Here is a 14,798-nt window from a genome sequence, read left to right as displayed (position 1 = left end):
CAGAAACTGCATACCAAACTTTTGTGATACTATCCACAGATAGTTGCACTCATAATTTGTTGTTCTTTTTGGATTGAATCAATTCTCCTTTACAATCTGCTGCTGCATCTCAAGGGGACATTACAGCCCTTCATGGTACTGTTGTATGGGAGAAAACATAGGATCATTTGGTTGTAGATGGTTGTGCGTGGAAGTAATGACTGATAAAAGGTTAATAAATTGAAAGTCATCCCTCACCAGTCAATATACAGTTTGCCTCTTTCCCACGCTTGTCTCCGTCACCATTTTGAGAAATGAGGCCGCCAATGAAAACCACAAGCTGAAAAAAGCAAAAACTCAATGACCCGATGAAAACACACTTCAGTACTGCACTGCCAACAAAAAGAAAGTCTCATTTCTAAGAAAATACAGTGATACCTCGGCTCACGAACGCTTAAGCTCACGAACTTTTCGCCTCAAGAACATTAAATTCGCGAGCATATAGTCTCTGCTGGCGAACTAGTTTTCGGCGGACGAACCAAGCCACGCGGTCGGACAGCGCCACGAGAAGCTGACGCACGCTCACGGCGTCCCAGTTCGTCCCCTCCCTTTCGTTGAGTGCGGACGTGGTTTGTGTTTGATAGACATTTTGGACCATATTGAGTGTACTTTTGCTATTATGGGACCGAAAAAGAGTTACATACAGTCCTTATGGAAGGTGACTCGTGTTACCAATTCGCCCTCGACTGGTAATTGGCGGTGCTTTCAGCTTCCCACCGTCGTGAGAAGTGGACCGGCGAGTCACGTTGGCTCGTTGTCGTCGGTTGTCTTCGGTTCGCCCGATTTCCTCTCCAGAAAGGAGGCGGCGTGCATACAAACACCCAGAGGCGTCGGATGGCTTTTTGTGGGCACTTTTATTAACAACCAAAAGCATGTGGGGGGCACAGCAGTGGAGTCTACGCTAACTGCGCACTTTGCCGGTAACACTCTCCTTCCAAACAGTAACTCCCTCCCTCCTCCTCCCACTCCTCCCACTCCCATACCATCGCAAAGGTAAATAAAACAACTTTATTATACAGTACAGTTTATTTCTTTAATTATAATACAATAGCACACTTATTATACATAAACTAAGGTATATTTTTGTGTAGTTTTAAGGCTTATTTAGTAGAAAATTATGTTTTATGGGGACCTGGGAACGGATTATTCTCATTTTAATGGTTTCTTATGGGAAATAAATGTTCGGAAGACGAACTTTTCGCCTCACGCACACTTTCTGGGAACCAATTATGTTCGTGAGCTGAGGTATCACTGTACCTGGGTCTCTACTGAAACTAAGAATATAACAAAGCATACAGTAATTCACATGCTTTGAGCTGGCATAATACTAACGTATGTACAGTATGTGGTTGCAACCAAGTCAATGAGGCCTACTAAAGTGCTTCCCCACAATGAGACTAAATTTAGGGCTCCCACTGATTCTTCGTTAGCGTGAAACGTAATCATTACACTGCTATGGTTCTTTATGCTTTACGGTCTGTTAACTGTTTTTTTTTTGTGCAACAAAAGAGATTGGAACCCACCGTTCTATAATGGTTTTCATGTTATATTGTGTATGACAGGACTTAAATAAAACAAACATAACTGATTACCTTCTGTGTGACTTCTCTCTCTGTATGTAATATATATACAGGTAGTCCCCGTCTACGATGTACCCGACTTATCTGATTTCGACTTTACGACGCCGGAGTCTTGTTTTTTTTATTTTTTATTTTTTTTAAATGTTGACTTTTTGTTTGTGATGCATGCTTTTATCTTGGTGCGAAAAGCCTAGAGCAGGGAGTAACAATGGTACGTGAGTAACAGCACATGTACATACGAAGAACATATTTGCGTACACGAAGAAGAGTGCACGAGCAGACATGAGGTAGAGCGCAGTTGCAGGTAGTGATAGCTCCCACGAAGAAGCCGTGCAGCCGGTTGAGAGAGAAAGGGGACAGATTACAGCTGCGAGCCAGCGTATTTGTTGCTTGTAAAGCAGCCAAAGAGGCAACACCTTTATTCAACACGTTTTGTACTGTTTTTGTTTTGTGTTTTCAATTGTGGTTGAATACCTGGAGCGAGTTTCTGATTGTTTTTGATGATGTACGGACGCTAACTGATACATGCTAATTGTTTTTTTGTGGATTGTTATGGGTGTCAGCAGCTAGTTATGAACGCAAATTTGAATTGCAACTATTGAAGATGAAACTGATTTAATTTAATTATTATTTTAGTTTCATTCTGCAAGTGATGATGTCATGAGCAGCTGAATAAAGTCAGCAAACCACACAGACATCTGACAACGTCATTTCAGAGTTTAGCTCGCTTTCTAGCTAGGACTTAGCTCCGACATCTTGGCGAGGACAGTGGAATGATGTATAATACATGTTTTTGGATGGTTATTTTGCGATTTAACCCTATATTGCCAAATGTACAGTGGGGTAAATAAGTATTTAATCAACCACTAATTGTGCAAATTCTCCCACTTGAAAATATTAGGGAGGCCCGTAATTGTCAACATGGGTAAACCTCAACCATGAGAGACAGAATGTGGAAAAAAAACCCAGAAAATCACATTGTTTGATTTTTAAAGAATTTATTTGCAAACCATGGTGGAAAATAAGCATTTGGTCAATACCAAAAGTTCATCTCAATACTTTGTTATGTACCCTTTGTAGCCCAAACGTTTTCTGTAACTCTTCACAAGCTTTTCACACACTGTTGCTGGTATTTTGGCCCATTCCTCCATGCAGATCTCCTCTAGAGCAGTGATGTTTTGGGGCTGTCGTTGGGCAACACGGACTTTCAACTCCCTCCTCACCCCGTGGCGTCAAAATGATAACAAGAACGGTAAGCAAAAATCCCAGAACCACACGGGGGGACCTAGTGAATGACCTACAGAGAGCTGGGACCACAGTAGCAAGGGCTACTATCAGTAACACAATACGCCGCCAGGGACGCCTGCTGAAGAAAGTACACGTCCAGGCCCGTCTGCGGTTCGCTAGAGAGCATTTGGATGATCCAGAAGAGGACTGGGAGAATGTGTTATGGTCAGACGAAACAAAAAAAAAAGAACTTTTTGGTAGAAACACAGGTTCTCGTGTTTGGAGGAAAAAGAATACTGAATTGCACCATACCCACTGTGAAGCATGGGGGTGGAAACGTCATGCTTTGGGGCTGTTTTTCTGCATAGGGACCAGGACGACTGATCTGTGTAAGGGAAAGAATGAATGGGGCCATGTATCGAGAGATTTTGAGTGAAAATATCCTTCCATCAGCAAGGGCATTGGAGATGAGACGTGGCTGTGTCTTTCAGCATGACAATGATCCCAAACACACAGCCAGGGCAACAAAGGAGTGGCTTCGTAAGAAGCATTTCAAGGTCCTGGAGAGGCCTAGCCAGTCACCAGATCTCAACCCCATAGAAAATCTGTGAGGGAGTTGAAAGTCCGTGTTGCCAAACGACAGCCCTAAAACATCACTGCTCTAGAGGAGATCTGCATGGAGGAATGGGCCAAAATACCAGCAACAGTGTGTGAAAAGCTTGTAAAGAGTTACAGAAAACATTTGGGCTTCGTTATTACCAACAAAGGGTACATAACAAAGTATTGAGATGAACTTTTGGTATTGACCAAATACTCATTTTCCATCATGATTTGCAAATAAATTCTTTAAAAATCAAACAATGTGATTTTCTGTTTCCCCCCCCACACACATTCTGTCTCTCATGGTTGAGGTTTACCGATGTTGACAATTACAGGCCTCTCTAATATTTTCAAGTGGGAGAACTGGCACAATTAGTGGTTGACTAAATACTTATTTGCCCCACTGTATCACATTTGATACACCTAAAATTTCACGATTTCATGATTTTAAGAATAATTCAGAATTTTGACATTTCTTTTTGAAAAAAAAATTATAATAATGATGGATGCAAGTCAGCACATGCATCTGCAGGTTCCATGAGAAAAACAAACAGGATTTAGCAAGGGTTATAGATATCTGAGCACTTATTACACATGTTCATTTTGACTTTTCTTTTTACAAATTTGGAAAAAAGGTTTCATTAGGACCTTATTTTTGAAATTTTGGGATTCTCTGATAATTGCTTCATATTGCTGGCATTAAAGGGTTAAAGGTACTTGAATGGTGAAATCCAATTTAGGAGGAAATTCGGATAACGTCGCCAGCGTAGCAACGGAACTCGTTCATAACCTGGGGACTACCTGTAAGTTTGTTGTTAATTCATTTATTAGATTAATTTATTGCTTGTGTTTGGTAAAAACGTGTGAAAAAGACCATCCATCCATCCTCTCCCGCGCCTTGACTAAATAATTGCAAATTTGATTCCAATCGCAATATTGAAGGGGTATAAAAACCACACACACACACACACATAAACGCACACAGTGTTAATTTCCTGTCACATGGGCAAGAAAATGGCCTCAGGGGGAAGTGCGGATGGGCTCATGGAGCTTCATTGAAGGGTGGAGTGGGCACCTGCCTCTCTGCACCCTCCAGCTATCTTCCCACCTGCTACACACCACTCACCCCCAGATTGCGTGCCCCTAATTTGGTTTTGCACCAACGCTGACATCCTGTACCAGGCAGAGCAGAAAAATGTGGAGGACTGGGAAAGAACAGCTTGGTGACAGGTGCCAGCTCCAATGAGCACAAGCCTTCCTCTGACTTGTTAACTATTCAATTAAGTCGCACATCACGTTGAGCGTGTGCCAGCGCATAATTACCTGTGAGACCTTGCTTGTGAATAGCGTGTGCGTGGATGACAGCTTTCACAGCAGGTTACTGTTCTAAGTAAGGAGAACTTTAACATCAACATAGAATATATCAGACTGCTCGTGTGTGTGTGTGCTTTCACCAATCTCCCCTCACCATTTCCATCTCCCAGCACCAATAAACACTTCATGAACAGAAGCTGCCTTATTGCGCTCAGTAAAATATGAGTGTGGGCATTAGGTGAAAATAAAAACAGCACCATTTAGGCATGTTTGAAAATGACTCCCGACACGTGGCCTCTTCATCTCGCGCCATTAAAATAACGACGTGCCAGCGAGAGCTCAGCTAAAGCAGTGCTGCAGCTGACACCCATCAAGATAAATCTATATTTCATGGCCACTTACAGATGTATAAATAGCCAAATGAGGTGCGCTAAACATCTATAAAATGGCACTAAAAGGTTGCCAGAAGATGGCGAGTGTCACGAGCCAACCGCGCCGGTAATCAATCTGGACCGGGGGAGGAGAGCTGTATGGCGTGGCTAAGAAGCGAGGAGCAAGCGCCACCACGGGCAGCCGGTAAATCACACGTGCAGGGCACGCACGCCCCACTGACACACAACCACTTCAGGTGACACTGGGCCTGATGGATTGCCGCAGTTCACTCCATTAAGGCAAATGGGCACTGACATAACAAACAATTAGTCACTGCTGCAGGTATGGACTTAACATGCCAAAGGCCTGGCAGGTGATGGGCAGTTGCATGAGTACAGGGTGAAATTATGTAGAACGGAATTTGCCACGATGTTGTCATAAGATGATGAGGTCCAATACAAAAGATAGACTGCAAATTCTCTCTTTACTTACAGTGTACTGTAATGCGTTGGTTATACAGTGGGGCAAATAAGTATTTAGTCAACCACTAATTGTGCAAGTTCTCCCACTTGAAAATATTAGAGAGGCCTGTAATTGTCAACATGGGTAAACCTCAACCATGAGCGACAGAATGTGGGAAAAAAACTGAAAATGACATTGTTTGATTTTTAAAGAATGTATTTGCAAATCATGGTGGAAAATAAGTATTTGGTCAATACCAAAAGTTCATCTCAGTACTTTTTTATGTACCTTTTGTTGGCAATAACGGAGGCGAAACGTTTTCTGTAATTCTTTACAAGTTTTTCACACACCGTTGCTGGTATTTTGGCCCATTCCTTCATGCGGATCTCCTCTAGAGCAGTGATGTTTAAGGGCTGTCGTTGGGCAACACAGACTTTCAACTCCCACCACAGATTTTCTATGGGGTTGAGATCTGGTGACTGGCTAGGCCACTCCAGGACCTTGAAATGCTTCTTACGAAGCCACTCCTTTGTTGCCCTGGCTGTGTATTTGGGATCATTGTCATGTTGAAAGACCCAGCCACGTCTCATCTTCAATGCCCTTGCAGATGGAAGGAGACTTTCACTCAAAATTTCTCGATACATGGCCCCATTCTTTCCTTTACACAGATCAGTCGTCCTAGTCCCTTTGCAGAAAAACAGCCCTAAAGCATGATGTTTCCACCCCCATGCTTCACAGTGGGTATGGTGTTCTTCAGATGCAATTCATTAATCTTTCTCCTCCAAACACGAGAACCTGTGTTTCTACCAAAAAGTTATATTTTGGTTTCATCTTACCATAGCACATTCTCCCAGTCCTCTTCTGGATCATCCAAATGCTCTCTAGCGAACCGCAGACGGGCCTGGACGTGTTCTGTCTTCAGCTGGGAGACACGTCTGGCAGTGCAGGATTTGAGTCCCTGGCGGTGCATTGTGTTACTGATAGTAGCCTTTGTTACTGTGGTCCCAGCTCTCTGTAGGTCATTCACTAGGTCCCCCCGTGTGGTTGTGGGATTTTTGCTTACTGTTCTTGTTATCATTTTGACGCCACGGGGTGAGATCTTGCATGGAGCCCCAGATCGGGGGGAGATTATCAGTGGTCTTGTATGTCTTCCATTTTCTAATAATTGCTCCCACAGTTGATTTATTTACATCAAGTGTTTTACCTATTGCAGATTCAGTCTTCCCAGCCTGGTGCAGGTTTCCAATTTTGTCTCTGGTGTCCTTCGACAGCTCTTTGGTCTTGGCCATAGTGGAGTTTGGAGAGTGACTGACAGAGATTGTGGACAGGTGTCTTTTATACCGATAATGAGTTAAAAACAGGTGCCGTTAATACAGGTAACGAGTGGAGCCTCGTTAGACCTCGTTAGAAGAAGTTAGACCTCTTGACAGCCAGAAATCTTGCTTGTTTGTAGGTGACGAAATACTTATTTTCCACTCTAAATTGGAAATAAATTCTTTAAAAATCAAACAATGTGATTTTCTTTTTTTTTTTTTTCCACATTCTGTCTGTCATGGTTGAGGTTTACCCATGTTTACAATTACAGGCCTTTCTAATCTTTTCAAGTAGGAGAACTTGCGCAATTGGTGGTGGACTAAATATTTATTTGCCCCACTGTATAGTGATTATTATTTAGATAATGCGGACCAGAAAAGCCTACACACCTCTTTTCAAACATATGTGATGGGGGAAAAATGTGTCTGGGTTCTCGACTTCACATCACTAACCTTGGTGCGCACTCACCTTACTCTATCACACCCCTATCTGAACAATCTTCCCTCTTTTCCTTCGCTTCAAACATTTGTATCAAGTGTTGATTACTGTATATACACTCATAAGTAAGAACAACAGAATAACGGAATGATGAAAATAAGCCTCTCAAGAAATACTTCAACCAAAATAAAGTTTTACAATTATCCCATCCAGTAAGTTGACAAGAGTGGGTCTTGTCTCATGGACATTAATAATAATAATAATAATACATTTTATTTATTGAGCGCTTTTACCGATGCTCAAAGACGCTTTACAGTTGAAACAAAGAAAAGGCTCACACAACGTGAGCAGTACAAAATAATAGAAAAAAAGAATCATAAAAAGCCAGTTTAAATAGGTGAGTTTTTAATCATTTTTTGAATGAGTGACGATCAGAACAGGTGCGGATTGGTTTAGGAGAAGGCTCTGCCATTTATGCTCTCAACATAAAGTGGACCAGAGTTCAGGCAGCAAAGACGGGTATTGAACCTACAATATTTTGTAAATATACAGTTAATAAATACAGCAAAAAAGATCGAGATTTTGTTATGTTAATATGAAAGGTATGGCACTACACAAAAGAAAAAGATATGACGTGAGGCTGTCTTTGTCTGAACTAAATATAAGCGTGATAGAATAGCAATCCACTCTTCAAGTTAAAGACAGAAAAGTTACCTTACCCATTGTGATCCATCATGAAACATACGCATTTTGCCTTTAGTGTGCCGCCTCTCCATCAATGTCCTTTTTGTCTGAAAGTACAAAATAAATCCACAGGTCTATGAATATATGCTCAGCTCTCTCAAACGCGCAACAATATACAGTAACCTGCCACTTTAGAAAAACATCAATTCCTCCTTTTCTCATGCTGAATCGAGTTGTTGAAGCCCTTAGTTACACCAAAAATATCTCTTGAATGACAATGTATCTCAACTTTTCCAAAGGATTCCCTAATGACAGTCATACTGGCCTCTGCTGCTTTTATTTTGGACCATTTTTTCCTGTTGTTCCCCTGCTGTGAGGAATGTGCGAATCAATGAGAGTCAGTACAAGGGCTTTTTCTTGATAAGCAACTATATCACAAAGGGCTGATTGGACGTGCCTGATTGAAACTCCAACCTAGTTCAATCGGGAGATATGTACACAGTGGTTAGTGTATGTTTCAATAGTAAAGATAACCTCTCAATGTGCTCCTTAACTTTCAAATTCTACCAGCTGTCACTTTGAAAGTGTATTCAGTGTAATAGAATAAAAATATTTGAGGATCATTACGGATGCTGATAACTTCGCACCGTAGTCCAATATGCACTCATAATATGATAAACAAACCAAAGTTGCTCTAAAAAATTTAAGGTGTGCTAATCGACTGGTTGGCCAAAAGATCGGTGCCTATTTTCTCAAATTTGTGAGATCAGTGATCGGTAAAATTTTAACCGATCCTGTCTGCCGATTGCGTCTAGAGTCAGTTAGCTATACTAGCCCACTAGGATTTGGTTGTAGACATTTGTGGTCATTATTATGAGCATTTAAGTTCACTGGTTGAATATTTTGATACTTTACCGATACCAACATAATGTTTAGAATCGTATTGTCTGCCACTTTTTGCTACATTAATGTGGGAGGGAGTGAAATTTTTATTAGCTTTTCATATAGTCAATGTGTGGTAATTATTTTGTGGCCGTTAGATGGCCTTATTACTCTTGTCTTTTGTTGGTGAGTAAATTCAGATAATACCTGTTTAGTAAAAGCTCAAATTTAGCTCACATTCAACCTGCTCCAGCAATAAAAGGAATTAAGATGTAAAAAAAAAAAGAGACTTGATATAATTTTGTGTAGTTTTTTGTTTTGTTTATCACTGTCAATGGCAGTGAATGAGCAATGGAATAAAATCAGACATTTGAGAATCATTAAAGATTCTTATAACTTCACAGCATAATGAAAAGTGCACTCTTTGACCACAACATTAAGCAAATATGCACATTTGGATGAGTGCCAAAGCATGTGTTTTAAGAATAAACGGTCTCGGCTCGTCAGAGGGTGAGAAAAATGCACTGCTGGTCATAGTTGAGGTTAGCCGCTAACCGTTAGTGGCCATTCCAACCACCCCTAGTCTTAAAATATTTATACCAGTGGGTTAACGGGAATGGTGGTGAGGAACGGGGATATCAATGTGTAGTGAAGCTCCATCTTTGTAACTGAAATGTTAAGTGATGCGTGGGCAACAACTGTGTGATGATGAGAGCTTTTCTTTAAAATCTGGCCAAATTGTCATATGACACAAAAAGAAAAAGAAAAAAAGATCAAGACGCTCATTGATTCCAACAAGTAAATGCACAGTATAATGTCTGATGAGAGCTTGCAGCATTTTTGTTTCAGCATTATGCTTGTGCTTGCATCGGGGAGGATGCAGCCGACGAAATTCGACACATCCTAGTGATTGTAAGCCAGCCGGATGTGCACCTCCCTTCTACCAGAGCACCGAAGGCACTTTAATGACACCGACTCGGGTGTACATTAGATTATTAGGCTCTAGAGTACAATATCACAGACTGGATAATATTGTTTTTCCCCCTGGCTGATGATTCATTATAAAAATAAGGGATGGTTTACCAGATGTCCCCTGGGGTGAAAATAAATCACACAGACCTGGAAAATCAAACTAAAACAAACACCGCATCCGTTTATTTATTCTCTTCATTCCAAAGTAGAAGAGATCATTTGACTCACTTTCATTCAATTTGCTAAACTCATTAAGTGTTCTGGCTAATTGCACGCCACAAAATGAGTAAAATCAGATACTGACTTCATTAGTGTCGTTCACAAATGGCAACCTCCAAGCTTTAGAGGGGACTTCATGAGCACCAAGAAATGGAGACTTTACATAAAAAAAAAAGCAACAGAAGAAAGCGCAGACATTTTATGTCCAATTACCATTTATTTGAAGCGTAAAAAAAATAGGACATAGACTCCACCATCAGTTGACAATACAGCTCCCACTGACATTGCGACACGCGTTCCCGTAGGGGGCCGGACCCAGGCAAAAGTTGAGTTGGCTTTCACTGAGATAAACTCAAACACACGCCGGATATAAATGGAAATAGGACGAACGTTTTATTGCATACAAGCAGGCAGGAGTGTCTCAACAGTGATTTGGTCGATGATACCAGGTAATAATATTTTTCGCACCATGCATGCACTTTTGAAACATTGTGAATACAATGAAATGAATGAAAAAAATTTGACTAACTTGAAAAATTTTCGGAAAACGAATGATAACTGCCTAGTCGTTTGCTTTTAACCAAGAGTCTAGAGTGTTTTGCTTTCATATCTATAGAAATTCCGCAATTTAAGCATTTATTTAAAAAAATGTTCAACTTAAAAAGCTGTTTCATAACGGCCACCTGGTTGGATTACACAATCCCGTAACTTTTGCTTGAAATATTTATGTAATATGAAGACCACCTGCCCGTTTTATTTATTTATGTATTTATTCATTTATTTATTTTGTTTATTTTAACAAAGAATCTAGACTGTTTTACGTTCATATCGTCATATTTATTTATATTTATTTACAAAAATTTCAACTTAAAAAGCTCTTTGTTTTGTGATGGCCGCCATGTTGGGCTCAGTAGCAGAATTCAACCTATATAAGTTGGGATTGTTTAGAGAAAAATGCTAATTTTGCTTTTGCTGAGTAAAATTAAGACTATTTTGTATGCTTGCCTCAAGTATTAAGGTTCTGATGTGAAAATTGAGTGATTTATTAGCTGTTGGAAAAAAAGTATTTTGGGCAAAAAATTATATGATATGTCAAATTTTGCTATTGATCCTAAAAATATAGGTGATTATCTATGCATTTGGTGATTTGTGTGCATCTAGCATAAAACTTGATGATCTTATCACCATTTTAAGTTTTGGTATACTTGTATAAAAAAAATAATCAGGATTTTATTAGGGATAGACTTTAAATTTTTTGATGTCGCTGCTCATGGAGACTCATATGTCTAAGGGAAGTGCCTGTTTTGTTTTAGGTCGCTAGCTTCCTTGGTTTTCAAAATATTAAAAATTTTAAGTTTTTGAAAATAGGCCCCCTACGAATCGGCCCCGTGTCCCGTCACATGATAGTGAGGGTCTATGAATAGGATTTGGACCCATCTGTTTATGTGCTAATAATAAAAAGACAGGAAAAGAACAAGTTTCACCATCGCATCAACTAAAGAGCATACAGAAAATACAGTATGTATGTATTGTACAGTGCATTACAAAAGTGAGTACACCCTTCACATTTTTGCAGATATTTAAGTATATATTTTCATGGGACAACACTGACAAAATGACACTTTGACACAATCAAAAGTAGTCTGTGTGCAGCTCATATAATAGAGTTGATTTATTTTCCCCTCAAAATAATTAAATATAGCCATTAATATCTAACCCCCTGGCAACAAAAGTGAGTACACCACTTAGAAACTACATCCCTAAATGTCCAAGTTGAGTACTGCTTGTCATTTTCACTACAAAATGTCATGTGATTCGTTAGTGTTAGTAGGTCCAGGTGTGCATAGGGAGCAGGTGTGTTCAAATTTGTAGTGCAGCTGTCACACTCTCCCATACTGGTCACTGAAAGTTCCAACATGGCACCACATGGCAAAGAACTCTCTGAGGATCTTAAAAGACGTATTGTTGCGCTACATGAAGATGCCCAAGGCTACAAGAAGATTGTCGACACCCTGAAACTGAGCTGCAGCACAGTTGCTAAGATCATCTAGCGTTTTAAAAGAGCAGGGTCCACTCGAGACGGGCCTCGGGTTGGTCGTCCAAAGAAGCTGAGCGCACGTGCTGAGCATCACATCCAAATACTTTCTTTGAAAGATCGTCGCAGGAGTGCTGTCAGCATTGCTGCAGAGATTGCAGAGGTCAGCGTGTTAGTGCTCAGACCCTACGCTGCACTCTACATCAAATTGGTGTGCATGGCTGTCACCCCAGGAGGAAGCCTCTTCTGAAGACGGTACACAAGAAAGCCCGCAAACAGTTTGCTGAAGAAATGTCAACGAAGCACATGGATTACAGGTACCATGTCCTATGGTCTGATGAGATGAAGGTTAATTTGTTTGGTTTCGATGGTCTCAAGCATGTGTGGCGGCGACCAGGTGAGGAGTACAAAGATAAGTGTGTCATGCCTACAGTCAAGCATGGTGGTGTGAATGTCATGGTCTGGGAATGCATGAGTTCTGCAGATGTTGGAGAGTCATACATTCCACTGAGGGAAACATGAACTCCAACATGTACTGTGAAATACTGCAGCAGAGCATGATCCCCTCCCTCCAGAAACTGGATCGCAGGGCAGTGTTCCATTATGACAGTGACCCCAAACACACCTCCAAGATGAACACTGCTTTACTGAAGAGGCTGAGGGTAAAGGTGATGGACTGGAGAAGCATGTCTCCAGACTTGAACCCAATAGAACATCTTTGGGGGATCCTCAAGCGGAAGGGGGAGGTCCACAAAGTCTCAAATATCCGGCAGCTCCGCAACGTCGTCATGGAGGAGTGGAAGAGCATTCCAGTGACAACCTGTGAAGCTCTGGTCAACTCCATGACCAGGAGAGTAAAGGCAGTTCTGGATAATAGTGGTGGCTACACAAAATATTGACAATTGACATGTTGTATGTTAATATTGACAACTTTCACTAAGGGATGTACTCACTTTTGTTGGCAGGGGTTTAGATATTAATGGCTATATTTTGAGTTATTTTGGCACTGAATCATGAGCATAAAAATGAATTAACTGTATTATATAAGCTGCACACGGACTACTTTTCATTTTGCAACGTGTCATTTTGTCAGTGTTGTCCCATGAAAAGATATACTTAAATATCTGCAGAAATGCAAGGGTTGTACTAACTTTTGTGATAAACTGTATTTATGAGTTGACATCTAAATGCAAGCATGAGGAGTTGCAGCGTACGTTACAATTTAGCAACAAACATTAGATTATTGAATCGATCAGGGCTAAGCTGCAGTGTCATTTTTGAACTGCTTATTTCTCTCCTTACCCCATCAGACATATGACGCTCCATGGCTATTTGTGATGAAATTCAGAGTAGGCGAGATGGCCAATGAGGTTGAGGAGCAGTATATGGGGTTTCTTTCTTTTTCAACAAGCGTTAATTTTTCATTATTCAAACAAATAACTGTAAAAGACTCCGTTCAAAGATATCATTAAAAATACACGACCCATTTGAAGATAATTGCTTTAACCCTTTAACACCTAAGCCTATTTTGGCCGAATTTGCATGCATTTGATGTTGCCTTTATATTTCAAAGAAAAAAATGTTTACAATGGCCAAGTTGGGTCCCTTTTTTCAGGACACCTTGAACTTCAAGTCCAAACTGTTGTTTTCTTCACTGACCAATTATAATCCACATTTTGGACCCAAAAAGACAAAAAAAAATCCCAAAATCTTTTTTCAAAATTTGTAATGTTGATGTCCCATTGACAACCAAACATGCTCGACCAACCGTTTTAAAGCTTGACTATATTTATTCAACTTGTTAGGATAAACATTCAATAGAAAAAAATAACATTGAACAGTTTATGTTTGACAATTCAACACAAACAGCAGGTATGGTCATAGGCGTTTTTGGCCTTTACACATACTATGGTCAAAACAGGTTATATACTGTGCAAAATAGTGAGAAAAAAAAATTTATATATCATCTAACACAAAAAGGGTTTGGAGGATATCTCTTTGTGAAGTTAGGTGTTGTATCCATCACCTTATCAAAAGTATATACGTACATGCAATCAAGCTTCTCGAACACACATCTACATAAAAATTGAAAAGATTATAGTGAAGAAAAAAAATATATAACATTGAAAAAAAGTATTTTAAAAAATATTGACAAGTAGTTAGTTCAATTCAAAATTTTCAGGCATGCGACCCAATAAAGTTTTTTTTTTTTTTTTTTTTTGGCGCACTCAATAAAGCTTCTTCTTGAACAGGTCACGGAGCTGCGTCACACACAACGTCACACAGCCTACTCTTTCGCCGCTTGCACGCTGTTGTCACTTCTACTCGCCGAGACGCCGACTCATCCCAAGAAAACAACGACAAATACGGCTCATCTTCTTCCTTGAGTTAATGAAATAATGCATTAGCTAGCGCTAAATGTAGATTTAGATTCATTCTGCACGTTTCAAAGTCGCTCGCTCAAACCAATCGGCCGTTGTTTGCTTCGAATGCCTCCCTTTCAATAGTTGGCGCCTCGCTCGGAAATTTATTAAAAATGATCACATTCGGTTCGTCCTTCTTGACATCACAACGGCTCTTGGGATATGGAGTCTTTTGTGCTGCTTTTGGTTTTGAAAAAGGACAAGAAATGATGAATATGGAGATGGATACATGGTCCA

At 40.2% G+C, this 14,798-nt stretch overlaps 1 long non-coding RNA gene across 1 annotated transcript in view; it reads right to left on the bottom strand.

The window, feature by feature from the left end:
• Positions 1–237: 237 nt before the first annotated feature.
• The window catches only part of LOC130912788 (uncharacterized), an 82,431-nt gene continuing 67,870 nt past the window's right edge, over positions 238–14,798 (bottom strand). Inside the window, exons 5-6 of the long non-coding RNA XR_009062645.1 lie at positions 8,066–8,137; positions 238–319 (exon numbers count right to left, since the gene is read on the bottom strand). This is a non-coding gene — a long non-coding RNA (uncharacterized LOC130912788). The remainder of the gene's footprint in view (positions 320–8,065; positions 8,138–14,798) is intronic.

This window comes from Corythoichthys intestinalis, chromosome 1, assembly GCF_030265065.1.
Source record: "Corythoichthys intestinalis isolate RoL2023-P3 chromosome 1, ASM3026506v1, whole genome shotgun sequence".
Lineage (NCBI taxonomy): Eukaryota > Metazoa > Chordata > Actinopteri > Syngnathiformes > Syngnathidae > Corythoichthys > Corythoichthys intestinalis.
This window is presented reverse-complemented; position numbering and strand designations above follow the sequence as displayed.